The 15,794-nt window shown below is 34.6% G+C and overlaps 1 protein-coding gene across 7 annotated transcripts in view; it reads right to left on the reverse strand.

Moving 5' to 3' along the window:
* Window positions 1-13,749, reverse strand: part of LOC117330606 (plasma membrane calcium-transporting ATPase 2-like) — a 172,651-nt gene extending 158,902 nt beyond the window's left edge. For 5 of the 7 annotated variants that reach the window (XM_033889029.1, XM_033889031.1, XM_033889023.1 and 2 more), the window contains exons 1-2: window positions 13,674-13,749; window positions 1,743-1,817 (exon numbers count right to left, since the gene is read on the reverse strand). The gene's annotated coding sequence lies outside the window, so the exon portion shown is untranslated. Of the gene's footprint in view, window positions 1-1,742; window positions 1,818-7,964; window positions 7,983-13,533; window positions 13,635-13,673 lie in introns of those variants that run through there. The other 2 variants (XM_033889024.1, XM_033889025.1) reach the window with 2 other exon arrangements.
* Window positions 13,750-15,794: the final 2,045 nt, after the last annotated feature.

Consider the following 15,794-nt stretch of genomic DNA (forward strand, 5'->3'; position numbering starts at 1 on the left):
AACACATCACTATGTCCCTACACAAAACACACCACTGTGTCCCTACACATAACACACCACTCTGTCCCTACACATAACACACCACTATGTCCCTACACATAACACACCACTCTGTCCCTACACATAACACACCACTATGTCCCTACACATAACACGCCACTATGTCCCTACATATAACACACCACTATGTCCCTACACATAACACACCACTCTGTCCCTACACATAACACACCACTATGTCCCTACACATAATACACCACTCTGTCCCTACACATAACACACCACTCTGTCCCTACACATAACACACCAGTGTGTCCCTACACATAACACACCACTCTGTCCCTACACAGAACACACTACTATGTCCCCTACAGGTAACACCACTTTATCCCATACACAACCCTACAGAAATACAATGTCCACCCACCAGATGTTGTGTATAGCAGCTTTTCAATGGATCATTTACTGAACACAATGCCTGAACACAAATACCCTCAAATTTGTTACTTTAAAAAGGCTCTTTTTCAACTGATGTGTTTTAATATCTCCTGAAATTGTTCGTGTTTGACCTCTTGTTGGATTTTGGCTATCAGACACCTGAAATGCACCATATGAAGTTTTACCCTATTACTCTATGATTATTTTTGGCATACACATTTTTTATAGACGTTTGTTTGTGAAGTTTGATTGAAAAGATATCCCCTATGGTATGCCAAGTGGTGCATATCAACTGTTATGTATCATTGTGGTTAACATTCTTTATATGGATCACCGTTCTGTTTCAAACATTTTTTTTCTAAACTACAATCCATTGTTCCTGTCACAAGTATAGATATACAAGATTCTATAGATATGTAACTGATGGCCTCCGTCTTTACTGCAGACTTGCATATTATCTGCCAGGGGTCAAAACTCCAGATCTCAACAAAGTAAGCTAAAAATAAAATATTCATAAACAAAGATGCCTGAAGTGAGATTCAAACAAACAATTCTTCAAACTTCATAAAATTTTGTTATTTCTATTCCAGGCATCAATGATTCAAATCTGTATTTATCCTAGAGTCAAAGTTTAGTATTCAAGTTTGGAGAGAGTTTATTTTTGAACCGCTTTTCATTATTAAAAATTGATGATTCTTCAAAAATGATGAAGGCAACTTATTTGTGGACAAAAACAATATGGTTAGATTAATTTCTGAAGTCAAATTTTAGTCCTAATGAATGCTCTTTACTTATGTAGATATATCACTGTTTCTGAAGACAATCATGGCAGAAACATTTGTGTTCATGCAGTTGTGATTGAACAAGCTGGAAAATTAACAACTCACATTTTGTATTAAACAATATGTATAGAACAAATTTGGATGGTTCACTTCCCTAAGTTAAACCTGTGTACAGACTGGATAGTATGAATTACACATGGTTTTAAAAACTACCTGTAGCTCCTAAAACAGAACCATTGTTGATTGTCCAGTACACTGCTGTAGAACAATGCCTTACTGGAGAATTTTAACGAAACTCAGACCTTGAAAGATTTAAATCCCATTCCCTATGGCTCAATTTTTCCCTCGTCGCAAACAATCGTCACATTGCATATCAATACCAACTTGTATTCTTAACCTGGACAAAGAAATGATTCATACCCATATATCATGTAGAGCTGTTCTTAACAAATTGAGAATTATATTGTTTTATCGAGAACAGTTATTAAAGGAATGTCAGATTTAAAGTAAACTAAAACTTACAGGTTTGATGGTTCTGAAGACAATATCGCCTCGCTCCGTCTACACGTCAGCAGGATAGGACTCGAAGCTGTGTGTCTGTAAACAAATTACAGTGTTAATGATGATTAAAGCATGCTTAAACACATAACTCAACATTTGTAAACAAACATATCATGATCAGCGAAACATTATCGATGATACACAACTCCATAAAACATTTGTAATTTATTTACAACTCCACATTAATAGCATGTGATTGACAATAACAACATTTATATACATACTGCAGTAACGATGAATTACAACATCTGTAAACATGCAACTCAACATTAATATTGTAAATGACAATAACAACATGTACATCTAAAAACTCACAACTCATTAGTACAGTAGGCACAATTACAACATCTGTAAACATGCAACTCACCATTGTAAATGGCAATTACAACATGTACATCTAAAAACTCACTAGTACAGTAACAACAATTAAAACATCTGTAAACATGCAACTCACCAGTAGCCACAATTACAACATCTATAACCATACATCTCAACATTAATGACAATTACAACATATATATAACCAAATACCTCAACACTTATGACAATTACAACATATATATAACCAAATACCTCAACACTTATGACAATTACAACATACCTCAACACTAATGACAATTACAACATATATATAACCAAATACCTCAACACTTATGACAATTACAACATATATATAACCAAATACCTCAACACTAATGACAATTACAACATACCTCAACACTAATGACAATTACAACATATATATAACCAAATACCTCAACACTTATGACAATTACAACATATATATAACCAAATACCTCAACACTTATGACAATTACAACATACCTCAACACTAATGACAATTACAACATACCTCAACACTAATGACAATTACAACATATAATAACCAAATACCTCAACACTAATGACAATTACAACATATATATAACCAAATACCTCAACACTAATGACAATTACAACATATAATAACCAAATACCTCAACACTAATGACAATTACAACATACCTCAACACTAATGACAATTACAACATATAATAACCATACATCTCAACACTAATGACAATTACAACATTTATAACCAAATACCTCAACACTTATGACAATTACAACATATATATAACCAAATACCTCAACACTAATGACAATTACAACACATATATAACCAAATACCTCAACACTAATGACAATTACAACATATATATAACCAAATACCTCAACACTTATGACAATTACATCATTTATAAACATACAACTCACCAGTAGCCATAATTACAACATTTATAACCAAATACCTCAACACTTGTGACAATTACAACATCTGTAAACAATACCACGGAATGATCTTTATCAGTAATATGAAAAACTCCTCTATTCTCTATTTTCCCTCTTCTTCTTAGTAACTAAATAATGAGGGGAATCAACATATGAAGTCTATGAAGAGCTTTCTGAAATGTATTGATAACAAATTTCAACTGTCAAAATCCAAGATGGCTGCCTCTCTGATACTTTGTTTTCCAGATCAGACTCAAATTGTTACGCAGGCACAACTAAGGACGAAGGGGAACTTACACATGAAGTTTCAGACTATCCCTCCGGTACTTTTAAAGATACAGCAATAATAACACGTTGTTAAACTGTCAAAATCCAAGATAGCCATCTGTCAGCAATTTTTAATTCCCGATCAGACTCAAAAGTCAAATGAAAGGACAAAAGACTACAGACATAGGGCGATTTGAATAGTCTACCATCATCAGCTAGATAGTCGGCGAATGAACATAAAAACTCAACAATATAACATACCTTTAGACACCATTAATATATCTGTGAACTGATCACAAATTTGGACACCTATGTTTTATAAACACAATGGTAATTATATGTATCAAAGATACCATGTAGTATCATATGTTTGGCCCTCTCTACTCCCAGTGATGTGGTGTGAAGTGTTAGTTATAGACTGACCCACATTTGGACAAAGCAATATCAATTTACAAAAAGATTGCACCATAAAAACTCAAATGAACATAATCATATGCTTTCATATATGAGAGATACCCCAGATTTTATGGAACAATAAACAAGACTTGAAAGATTCGCTGGTTACAATTCAGAGTTAATATCTAGAGTTTGCCTAAGTATTTAAACATGTAGTGGCCTAGTATTAACACAACTCCTATCTGTCTAGATTGTTTCATGATTTGACCTTGACCGTCCTTGGAACCTGGAACCATCTCATCATTCTCAAGCATGAATTTGGTTCTTGCACAGACTAAGTAAACCATGGTTCTTGCACCTGTAGACTAAGTAAACCAAAGTCATGTAACACAGTATACCAGGTAAGCTGAAGTCTGAGCACTGAAAGCATACAACCTACTGTACATGCTTCCTGCAGGGACCCTCCCTATTTGGGAAGGTTTTGGACCCCAATTTCAAATGGACAGGAAATATAACGAAATAATATTTTTTTCACAACCTTTCAAATCTAATACCTCCAACAGAGCCTGAGACTTGAAAATCTATATACATAATCTCACCCATGGACATCCCAAGACATTTGCAGCTATATATGCTGAATGTGCTACTGCTCAACTTTAATTACTCTTCAATTCCTACAAGTCCAAAACAAGGGAGTTTCATCCTGTACGCACAGAATCTGTATGCTATCGTGAATACTTTTAATTCGATTTCATTGGTGTTTTACGTACTTTCGACAGCTCTAGTCATTTTCGGCCAAACTAATTTTTGAGAAACCTATAAATCAGACATAATGATTAAAATGAAAAGTGCCAATTAATACCTTTTAATGTAACAATGAAAATCTTCAGCCCAACAACTTATAATCCTGTTATGTACCATGATGCTGCTTTCACTAATTGCATTAGCTCATGGAACTACAACAAAAGCACCAGGCGAAAGGTAAAATGAAGGACAACAGTTTTATGTATCCCCAGCTACAAATACGAAATGAGCTCCAACACATTAGACTCCCGTAGCTACAAATGTATCCAGTAAAAAGACGTCAATACAAGTCCCCAGCAACACATGAGACAGATTCCTTAGCTTACAGACAAGTGGTGTAGAATTCTACCAGATCAACTCTCCATAATCCTACTTCAACCTATAGTACAATTTGTTTTTCAAATTCTTCTACCAGATCAACTCTCCATAATTCTACTTCAGTATAGTACAATTTGTTTCTCAAAATCTTCTACCAGATCAACTGTCCATAATTTTACTTCAGTCTATAGCACAATTTGTTTTTCAAAATCTTCTACCAGATCAACTAGAGTTCCATAATTCTACTTCAGTCTTAAGTACAATTTGTTTTTCTAAATCTTTCTGTATATGTCCTTGACAATGTACCAAACAGGAGCATCAATATAGATTACCTAACCCTGGATACAAGTAAACTGGTATGAGGGAGGACATCAATACAGATTACCTAACCCTGGATACAAGCATACCGGTATGAGGGAGGACATCAATACAGATTACCTAACCCTGGATACAAATAAACTGGTATGAGGGAGGACATCAATACAGATTACCTAACCCTGGATACAAGCATACCGGTATGAGGGAGGACATCAATACAGATTACCTAACCCTGGATACAAGTATACTGGTATGAGGGAGGACATCAATACAGATTACCTAACCCTGGATACAAGTATACTGGTATGAGGGAGGACATCAATACAGATTACCTAACCCTGGATACAAGCATACCGGTATGAGGGAGGACATCAATACAGATTACCTAACCCTGGATACAAGTATACTGGTATGAGGGAGGACATCAATACAGATTACCTAACCCTGGATACAAGTATACTGGTATGAGGGAGGACATCAATACAGATTACCTAACCCTGGATACAAGTATACTGGTATGAGGGAGGACATCAATACAGATTATCTAACCCTGGATACAAGTATACTGGTATGAGGGAGGACATCAATACAGATTACCTAACCTTGGATACAAGTATACTGGTATGAGGGTAGACATCAATACAAGAGACATCCTAAGGTATGAATACAGATAAATATACCAAGTAATTTCAAAGCGACACTTAAGTTCCAAATGGACACAATAGAAAGTTTATCTTCCTAACCAAGCACAGATGCACAAGACACATAACCTCTCATCATAAAGTACAGAGCAATATATGATTTCAATCTATACCAGACGTATGACGTAGCTACATGAATTTACCCGGTTACCTAACAAAACAGTATGTACCAGTAAAATATTACATTGCAAGTTATAATGTACTCAATACTAGCAAGCACTCCATTACCCCAGTAAGGGACAGTGTGACACCAAACATGTCAAAATTAAATGATCGGAATTTAGCTGAAACTTTGGAATATATGATATTCCCATCCACATACTTCAAAACTTGAAATTCCACAAAATGGATACCCCAGAAATTTCTGAATGATACCTGAATTGTATATACTGGAACATATATAGTGTAAACTGCTTATAATTATTTTTTTAGGAACTATCTCATCCAATGCATTGGTGCAAAGCAATTGCTAAACATATGTCCATGCTAGGAATGCATCGAATTAAACTTATCAAAGGTATTACCAAGTATTTTGTAAGATGAAGTCTGTGGGTCCCATGTCCATATTACACTAATTAATTATATGGGCAATCAGCCTTTAAATTGTAAATTATATATATACTGCATTTCATTCTTTTCATATCAAATATATAAACAGAATTCCTTACCAGCACAATATTCTCAAGATAACTTTTTCATGCATATACTCTATAATATGCATGCACAATCGCACATGTACAAAATCTGTTTGTCTATACCAATTCTTGTAGATCTAGTCACACAGATGTTTGATATTTCTGGCCACAAAAGATATAACGCTTTTTTCTAGCTATCAGTAAGTTAGCTGTCTGAAAGGCTTGGAATGAATGCAACATGGATTAACATCTAGCTTATATTATAGCTTTGTAAAAGATACCAATTGCATGATTAAAATAAGTTGAAACAAAGATCTTTCCATAATTTAGGTACAGACAAATGAATCAATATCTCACCTAAAGAATATATGTTCATGTATTGCTGTAAGTTAGCAATTGTGGTTGTAAGTGGTAATAAATATATATTGGGACACATTGCCAATTTTAATTGCTTCCTATAAAAAATACTACCCATATACATGTACAGATCATATGCATGTACATATATTGAACTCCTGTTAACACCTTTAAAATCTATCAATGAATGATCTTGAGTGATTACACCATACCCGACACTTTGGAGATCTGTAGAAATATATACCGTACCTGGTATTTATTACACCTGCAAAGGTGTTTATCAATAGTTGCCTCTTCTGATTGGACAGTTTAAAAATATGTCTTGTAGTATGCCAATGCAAATCAAAACTTTACTCAATAGTAAAAGGATGTGTGTAGTTTATTACAAAGCAATGAAATAGCATTTGTTACCATATCTGAGGTGCATTATATACGGACGAGATTTTTACTGAGCATATAGGCAAATTATTGTCCTATGCATGTATATGATGTGTCAGAGAGACCATTCCAATTTTCACTTTTCTGCATCTACCGGTTTAATGTTGTTAGCTTAACCTGTACAAAAAGACCACCTGCAGAAATATACCATTTATTGTGTTTTTTTTAATAGTAGAGTTTGCCTGGATTTCAGAGGATATTTTAAAAGCTAAATGAATGCATAATATTATCATCTACATGTTAGAGAAAAATCTACATGTGAAAAATCTACATGTCCATACAAAGTCCTGTACTCAAAGACTTTTGATTGGACAATTTTTGGAAATAGTTCATTTAACATTGTGGGACTCATTGTTTTGAGCAATACAGTTGAAAAGGGCTCATTAAAATAATTTCTATATTGATCAAATGCATGCTAAATCATATGCATAATTAAACTACAGTAAGACTAGTTATTTCGGCATGTAATTATAAATCAACGTATCAATATATTCACTTTTTCAGTATATAAATATACACCTATCAAATCTTCATGATTCATGATTCACATTTTCTTTCTACTTCAGAAGATATATGGAAAAGTACTCTACATGTATATCATGACCATATACGAACTCATCAGACACTTCAAATTATTTACGAGATCCTAATTCCTGTTTCTCCTATGTTTCACTTACTGCTATATCATGTAGTTTCTGCTCATCCAAGCCGTATAATTACTTAATCCACAAACCACTGTATTATATTGTTGATAGGTACAGCTCAGACTGTTTACATGTGACAGACCTGGTGAAAATTACACCACAAATAAGACAGGCACGATTGACACACGGCTAGCCTCAACTATAAAATACCTGTAGGCAGTCACTGATGGTCCATGTAAAGACCTGTCCTAGATTGATGAGGCAGGTAAATCAGACATTTGTCAATCAACTAGTCCATTCAGCAATGATCAACTGTGTACATGTACATATACCTTCAGTAAGTATATGTGCTACCAGTTAATTCACCGTCACAGCAAAAGTTACATGTGAAAATCATCACTTTTACAACCGCCACCAGAGGGCATATACTGTGGAAATTATTACATGTCTGCAACAATAGCTTTAGGGTTTCACGGATGACTGCACAACAACCTCCATGATCATAGACTTCTAGGATCTGGCTGTTCTCAGCACTTTTGATTTACATACATCATAAAAAATACAGGTTGGCTGCAGACATAAAGCGAAGCCTTGACATACTGTGTACTAATTAAACTGTCTAATATGTGGTTGGTCAAGGAGTCAACCATACCTACAAATAGATATTTTCAAACCTGTATGTGACAAAGACATCATCAACTTGTCTGATTAAGGCATCATCACATTGTCACAGCTAGGACAGAAAATCCAAAATGTCTCAGGGACCTGTGTCACTCAGTTCATTAAAGATGTTGTAGATCAGAAAACTAACCTGTATCTATTATATGTACGAACGCGACCTTTTGGCTAATCTGGACTGCTTTCTCGTTAAAACAATTTAAACAGAAAATTAGTTCCGTGGCTATTATGATGCAATTACAGTATTCAAGAATACCCTACTTGTAAATGAGATCTGCCAGCGAATCACGACAAAAATGAAGCAAACATGATTTATGTAATAACTTCTCTTAACGGGGAATATGAAAATGTCAAACAGAATTACAACCTACCATGGGATTAAATATCTATGTAGCTGTAGTGTATGTAGTTACCAGAATATCTCTATGTTCATGATAATCGATCCCCCGACCAGGGATGCCTGCACCAAGTTTACATTCAATCACATAATCTATAATTTACAACATAATCAATTTGCACATCATTAATTCATAACAAATAGGTGTACACGATTATTCTATAATTTAGATGGCTTTAAGAAAATGTTCCATCTAAAAGCTTTCCGAGTCAGCAAGTTTTAATTTTGAAATGATTTCATTAGTCTTGCGGAACTGAATCCATTGACATTTTCAAACCCTGCATCAATACAGTAGCTTGATGCCTTTAAAACTCCTAACAATCCATTCTCAGCAATCTACATTTCTTGCTTTCATCAAATATTTACACGAAACACTTCTAACACCCCCATTGGTTTGCATGCTAAAACCAATACACATAGATCAAGTCTAAAGGACCACAACACACCTTAGATTGACCTCTGTGAGAAAGACTACTGTATCTATTTTTATAACATAGATACATTGTATTATATATATCATTCATACTGAATAAACACAGTGATTATCACCATTCCTGCCTATCTAGAAGGAAGATCGACAATTGTTTACTTATACTCTGAATTTAGACATAAATTGCACATGTCAGTAAAACTTTATTAATCAAATTTTTAAACAAGAGTTGTCAGAAGACAACAGTTTGCTGAGTGGGTTGAAATTCGGAAGTAAAAAGGTCATGGTCAAGGTCTGCAAATGTAGTATCAATGGAAATGTCTTGTTATAAGTAACTCAAACGTCAAATACCTAAGCTGTAACCTAAATAGAATTGACATAACACTATCTTATAAAAACGTTAACCTAGCTGTTTATATATAATGTATACGGATGATGACAATGCCAATACCGACTTCGTCCCAAAAAGCAAAAGATCCAATAGTGATTGGTGCAGCAAAAAGAGTGCCTAAAAGTATAAGGTATCAGTTTGTCATAAGGTCTATCAACATGCTTTTCTGAGGCTTGAACTTTTCAACACAAGCAATCTCCCTCAAAGCAAGAGATTGCAATTGTTGGGAAATGTTCATGTAATCATATATAGCTATCTCTGCTAGCAATTGGATACAATTTCTTGTAGTCATTTGGCCAATTACACAAAATGCTTTATTGTACTTTGCCATAATGACTAAAGATTAAGTGAAAATAGCAATTGTCTTTAGCCAAGCCATCTCAAGATTAGCCATTGCCAATTTGGCTAAATGGCTAATCAACACACAACAGGCTATACCCTATACCAACGACTGAACACTTGAATAATGATGGTATTGTTCTACCTACAGAATATAACAAGTTGTACGACTTTCAAAGTAATTAGCCATGCCTAGTTTACCAACGTCAGCAAAATAAAAGCTTGCATTTATTTATGCAAAGCAGTGACAATATTATTTATAGGTTTAACAGATACTGTGTATAAAGATAAAACGCATCAAAGTCGGAATATTATATGATACAAAACATAACTTAAACACATACCAAATAAAGTCCTGGTCTAAAGTATATGCACATGTACAAAATTCATGTATACGTATGTTAATTAGGTTCCATCAAAACTATGGAGATGACATAAGGAAAGAGGAATGAACCAGCAGTTTTTTCTCAATTTAATTACATTACCGTATTCAACCTAATAAGTACACCTGCCCCTATAAGCACACTCCACCTTTTTCAGGAAAACAGGATTGGTGTTCTAGTTAAAACACATAAAAAGTTCCCTACCTCACTGATCTGCCAATACAATCTTCAGATAACCAATCGAAAAGACTCTAGAATGTTTTACACCACATAAAGGTACACAAATGCATTACATGGTTTCATTTAGCACACCTTTTTGTGTTTTTTTAAGTGCAAAGTACTCTTATTAGATCGATTACATACTATTGTTATCGAAGTGTATATGAAGGAGGAAGCTTAAGACAGTCATCAAGTTACCAAAAAATGTCATTGTCCGGGACGACCAGTATATACCACATGTACAGTATATGATTATATCATTTACAAATATTAAAATCATTTGTTTTTTTACATGGGCACAACAAAGGTTTAACCGATTTTTATCTGAGAAGATCCATCAACATTGAAAAGAAAGTTTCAATTCAAGTGGTTTTAAACTGTACATAAGCACCATATTAAGATATACTACATACGCACAGGAGAAAACGATTAAAAGTTAAACCCATGTATTGGCATAATCCCAGCATAGGTGTAAAGTGTAGGCGTACACCAGAAGGACCGTTCGAACAGGCTGGTTCACCAAGGTGTAACCTCCATACTAAAACGCTAACAGGATATAGATGATATCACAAATATGATTACATACGGATTAGGCTTATGTTTACTTGTGTATATCTGAAGTAGAATCCATACAAAACAAAAAATAGGTCTGTCAAGAATGAGCAAGTCAATATATTGTTTATTAAAGTTTTATCAATTTTCAGATGGCCTTTCCCAGATATTTGTAATAGTAGTCAACAGTTCATCATTTTTTTCTTGAGTTTTCAATGTGTTGATAATCACAGTTTGATGAAATTCAGCTGATAACTTTCTAATTTGTATAGTTAACCGGACAAGACTAATTTATGGGGCTTTAATATAATGCCTAGCATACAATGATAAAACAACAAAGCAGTAAGCTACGTTAGATTTTATATGGATCATAACTTTTTAAGCATAATACCAAAATAATATGCTCAAATTTATTCATAATCTAAGGTCTATCTTGATTTGTTTACATCATAATCTTTTAGATGTACATTTAGATAAAGCCAGTAAATAAGATTAGAGCCCATGGCAGCTATGGGTATTGTATAATAATTGTTGGCCTCAAAGTAATTGAGACACAGAAGGACTGTTATATGTGGACAGTACCTGTGTGAGATCACCTGGACATAACTTTGATTAAGTGATCTAGCAATAGATCCCATTCATTGATACAACATAATCAATCTTGATACTGAAATTGCTTTCAACACATTCTCCAAAACACTATTAAGCTCATAATCAAGCCCTTTATACATACCATCATTGACTTGTTAACAGTTACCTGGAGGGGATAAGATCACCGTGTCATCTAAAACTGCCACTGAGAAATGAACAGTTATATGGATCTATATCCTGTGCCCAGGGGACTGTTTTTTTGACATTAACAAGTAAAGTATGACTGACAGATTTATATTCTATACAGTAATGGAAGAATTAATGAAGGTGATGGACATTCTAGAATCAAAGAAAACAATATGCATTCTTATGATATTCTAATATTACATAATAATAATTTTGACATACATATAAATGGTAACTGCTATGGTCAAAAGAAGATCTTTTAAATCAAATGTAGTTATGTAAGGCTTGGAAACTCAATTTAAATGGCATGCACACAATCTCTTCAACAATAAAATATGACTCTGTACTTTAAACTTCTTGCCTCATTTCTGAGATATTTGACATCATTCTGCATAAATCCAATTGTAACCTTTTGTATACGTATACATGCATCTTTTTGAGGAAATTATAAAGATTTTTTGTCTTTTATAATCAAGATAAATTTTTGAGTTTGTTTTATTTTTTGTTAAATATATATACAGACACAGAATCAGAGATTCAATTCATGTTTTAAACAGATGTTTGTAATGTAAATATATATATAACATGGCATCATATGTTTAACTTCCATAGATCTTGTCTATGTCGAAATATCAATTTTGTAATATTGCACTAAATATTTCTGGTTGTTACATTATATCAAGGCTATTTATATATCCCAATGCAACACTATATTTGTAGATAGCATGTACTTACTTGTCAAAACAATTTAACTACTTATAATAACCTTATAATTTATAAAATAACTGCAATTTCACAAATATAATAACATCTGACACTATTACGAAATTATTTGTGTTCAGTACAAATTCAGTTTTAACACAAGACAACATAAGACAACTACAAGCTTCTGTGTAGCCCACTACTGTCTATCACATGTAACATAATGTATGTTACCAATAGTGTCTATAAATAGATCACAAGTATGTACCGAGTAGTAGGTGTGTAATCTTGTGTATTAGAAAATCTATCCGCGCATAAAACTGTCAAGAAGCCGGAAGCATGTGAAATGCATAAACTCAGAAATAAACAAAACGTTTGCTATAAATGTGGTATTGCCTATACCTGTAAATTGAACTAACCTGTCCTGAAATTTACCAAGCAAACCTCTCAGTTCACCAGGCTGGCTATTATTGATATCGGCGTTCCACACCGTGTATCTAAATTTGGCTCTGGACCGTCGGTTAAGATACTAGGTCCCGGCTCGCATATTTGCACGATACCTTCACACATATAAACAATTCAACATAAAAGTTTGATCAATACCACCAACTCTATCATTTGGAACAGCTATGTTTGAATGCCAAACGTTTAATGTTGCACAAATTATAATTATCTTTCGGTAAACATGCATATTTGTCAGGCCACGACAGCCATTTTGGATTCCATGTACTCACTTGCATTACACCGGAGAGGTGTATTTAGACAACAATGCAACGTCTTAGAGAAGGAAGATTGAAAAAGTAAACAGGATAGCACCACTGTATCTTGACCTGCACATTTGCTAATGCATTAAGTGACATAACACTGTACTTACACTAGATCACAGGCCGTGTTTTCCCTTCCTCGGTATTCCACGTGATGTAAAAACGAATTTGATTGGCTAAAGGATTTTCCATCGTCGTCGCCTAAGAGATTTTGACGTCATTCTTGGTCTACCCGCTTGACTCATTCCACTCAGTAAACGTTATCGCTGCGAACGGAATGCGCTGTAGGTGTACTAAATCATGAACTAGTTTATAACAAGATGGATAGTACATTTTACTTTTATATTCGATCATGTATGAATGGCTGTAAAACATCTCTTAACTAGATCTAGGTAGATAAGACCAAGTCTGGACTCAAAAGCATCTTTTATTTTTCTTGCCGGCAGGATTTTGGAACTGCTCGGGGGTTCTAGTTACTGTTATCACTAGTGGAAATGTACATTATTTGGCCTGTATTGACCAGCATGAAATTGTGTTTAAATTATATTAAATGACCATTAGATCTACTAATCTGTATCACATGTTTGATAAATATACAGTCCTATATTTAGGTGTTTCCCATGACGTACAAACCTATTTGTGGTTGGCCAGGTGGCACAGTGGTAACACACTTGCCTTTCACCTAGGCGGCCGAGGTTCGATTCCACGACCGAACGTGAAAAGGTATGGGGTCACCTGCCCGACTACGTGGGTTTTCCCCGGGTACTCCGGTTTCCTCCTAAAGTAAGCTTAGAGACCCCCCTGGCGCGCTTCCATCCGGGCCAACAAGATTGATTTATAACTTGTTTCGCAATTGTTGTAAAATAAATAAAGTTTAAAAAAAAAAAAACTTTTTAGAATCCCAACATGTATAGATAACCCTTGATCTAGACTATATATTTCGCAATTGATTTGTAGTTCTTTATCACTAATTTAAAAAAAAAGAGGCGTTTTATCATGCTTTACCAGGATCTTCTTGGATGTGTAAATGTTTCCTTTCGACGGAATATTTCGCAACAACTTGTTCCAAAAGCTTCATTTTTTCTATTTTCCTGTCTTCACTATACTTTACATAGATCTAGTCAAATATAAAAACAATAGACACCAAAATGAAATAATTTTATTTGTTTGAATTATTAATTATTTCAATTAAATGATAAGTACTGTAATTTAACCGATAATAACAGATGTTGACATGTACAATGTATAATCTAGACCTACCCATAGGTAAAATAAAATTAAGATGCGATGAATAACTTACACCCAATCCATGTCCTTGGGATACACTATTGTGACATCATAAATCTGTGATGTCATATTTTATTTTCTCTTACCCTGGACAGGGATATCCGCAGTTTGACCGGGGTAGGTTTTCTTATTCTTATCTCACCATAGGGAATGACAAACTACACGTGCTCTTTACACGTTCTCAACAATTGCATTTCGTCACGTCAACAATATCATGACGTCACGGTAACAGTACTATGACGTCACGTCGACAATTCAATTACGTCCCGTCAACATTCCTTGCATTGATGTAACGTCAATATTAGATACCTAAGATGGTAAACAGGGTAAGAGAGAACTAATCATTCACCCCCATGGACGTGAGACAGGGGAATCTCAACCCTCGGGGTAATTAAGCTGCCAAACACTCGACAATCCTCGTGTTTGGCAACTTAAGAATCTTCCCCTCGGGTTGAGATTCCCCTGTCTCACCCCCAAGGGGGTGAAAGATTCTATTAATCTCACCATATGAAAAAGACAAGATACACGTGCTTCACGTCAACAATTACATGACGTCACGACGACAATACAATGGCGTCACGTCGACATTTCCTATATTAGATACATAAGAGGTGTTTGGCAACTTGAGAATCTTCCCACTCGGGTTAAGATTCTCATGTCTCACCCCCAAGGGCGAAAGATTCTATTAACCTCGGTTGTGAAAATGTCTACCGTCCGACTACGAATTCGCCCGCTGAGAAATTGTTTAGAGTATTTTCTCGTTTAATAGGGAACGCGCGTGAACTGTGTTGGTTGTGTTTCAATAATGACGTCAGAATTTCTTTTGTAACGTGTATTATGATATCATCATACCATGAACTTTTCATTTGGGCTTCAGACTGAAGCTCAATAACGGGTAATGAACTGATTTTTGCCTCGCAGTTACTCGCTACTGCACGCCTTTC

This window comes from Pecten maximus, chromosome 7 (genome assembly GCF_902652985.1).
Source record: "Pecten maximus chromosome 7, xPecMax1.1, whole genome shotgun sequence".
NCBI lineage: Eukaryota > Metazoa > Mollusca > Bivalvia > Pectinida > Pectinidae > Pecten > Pecten maximus.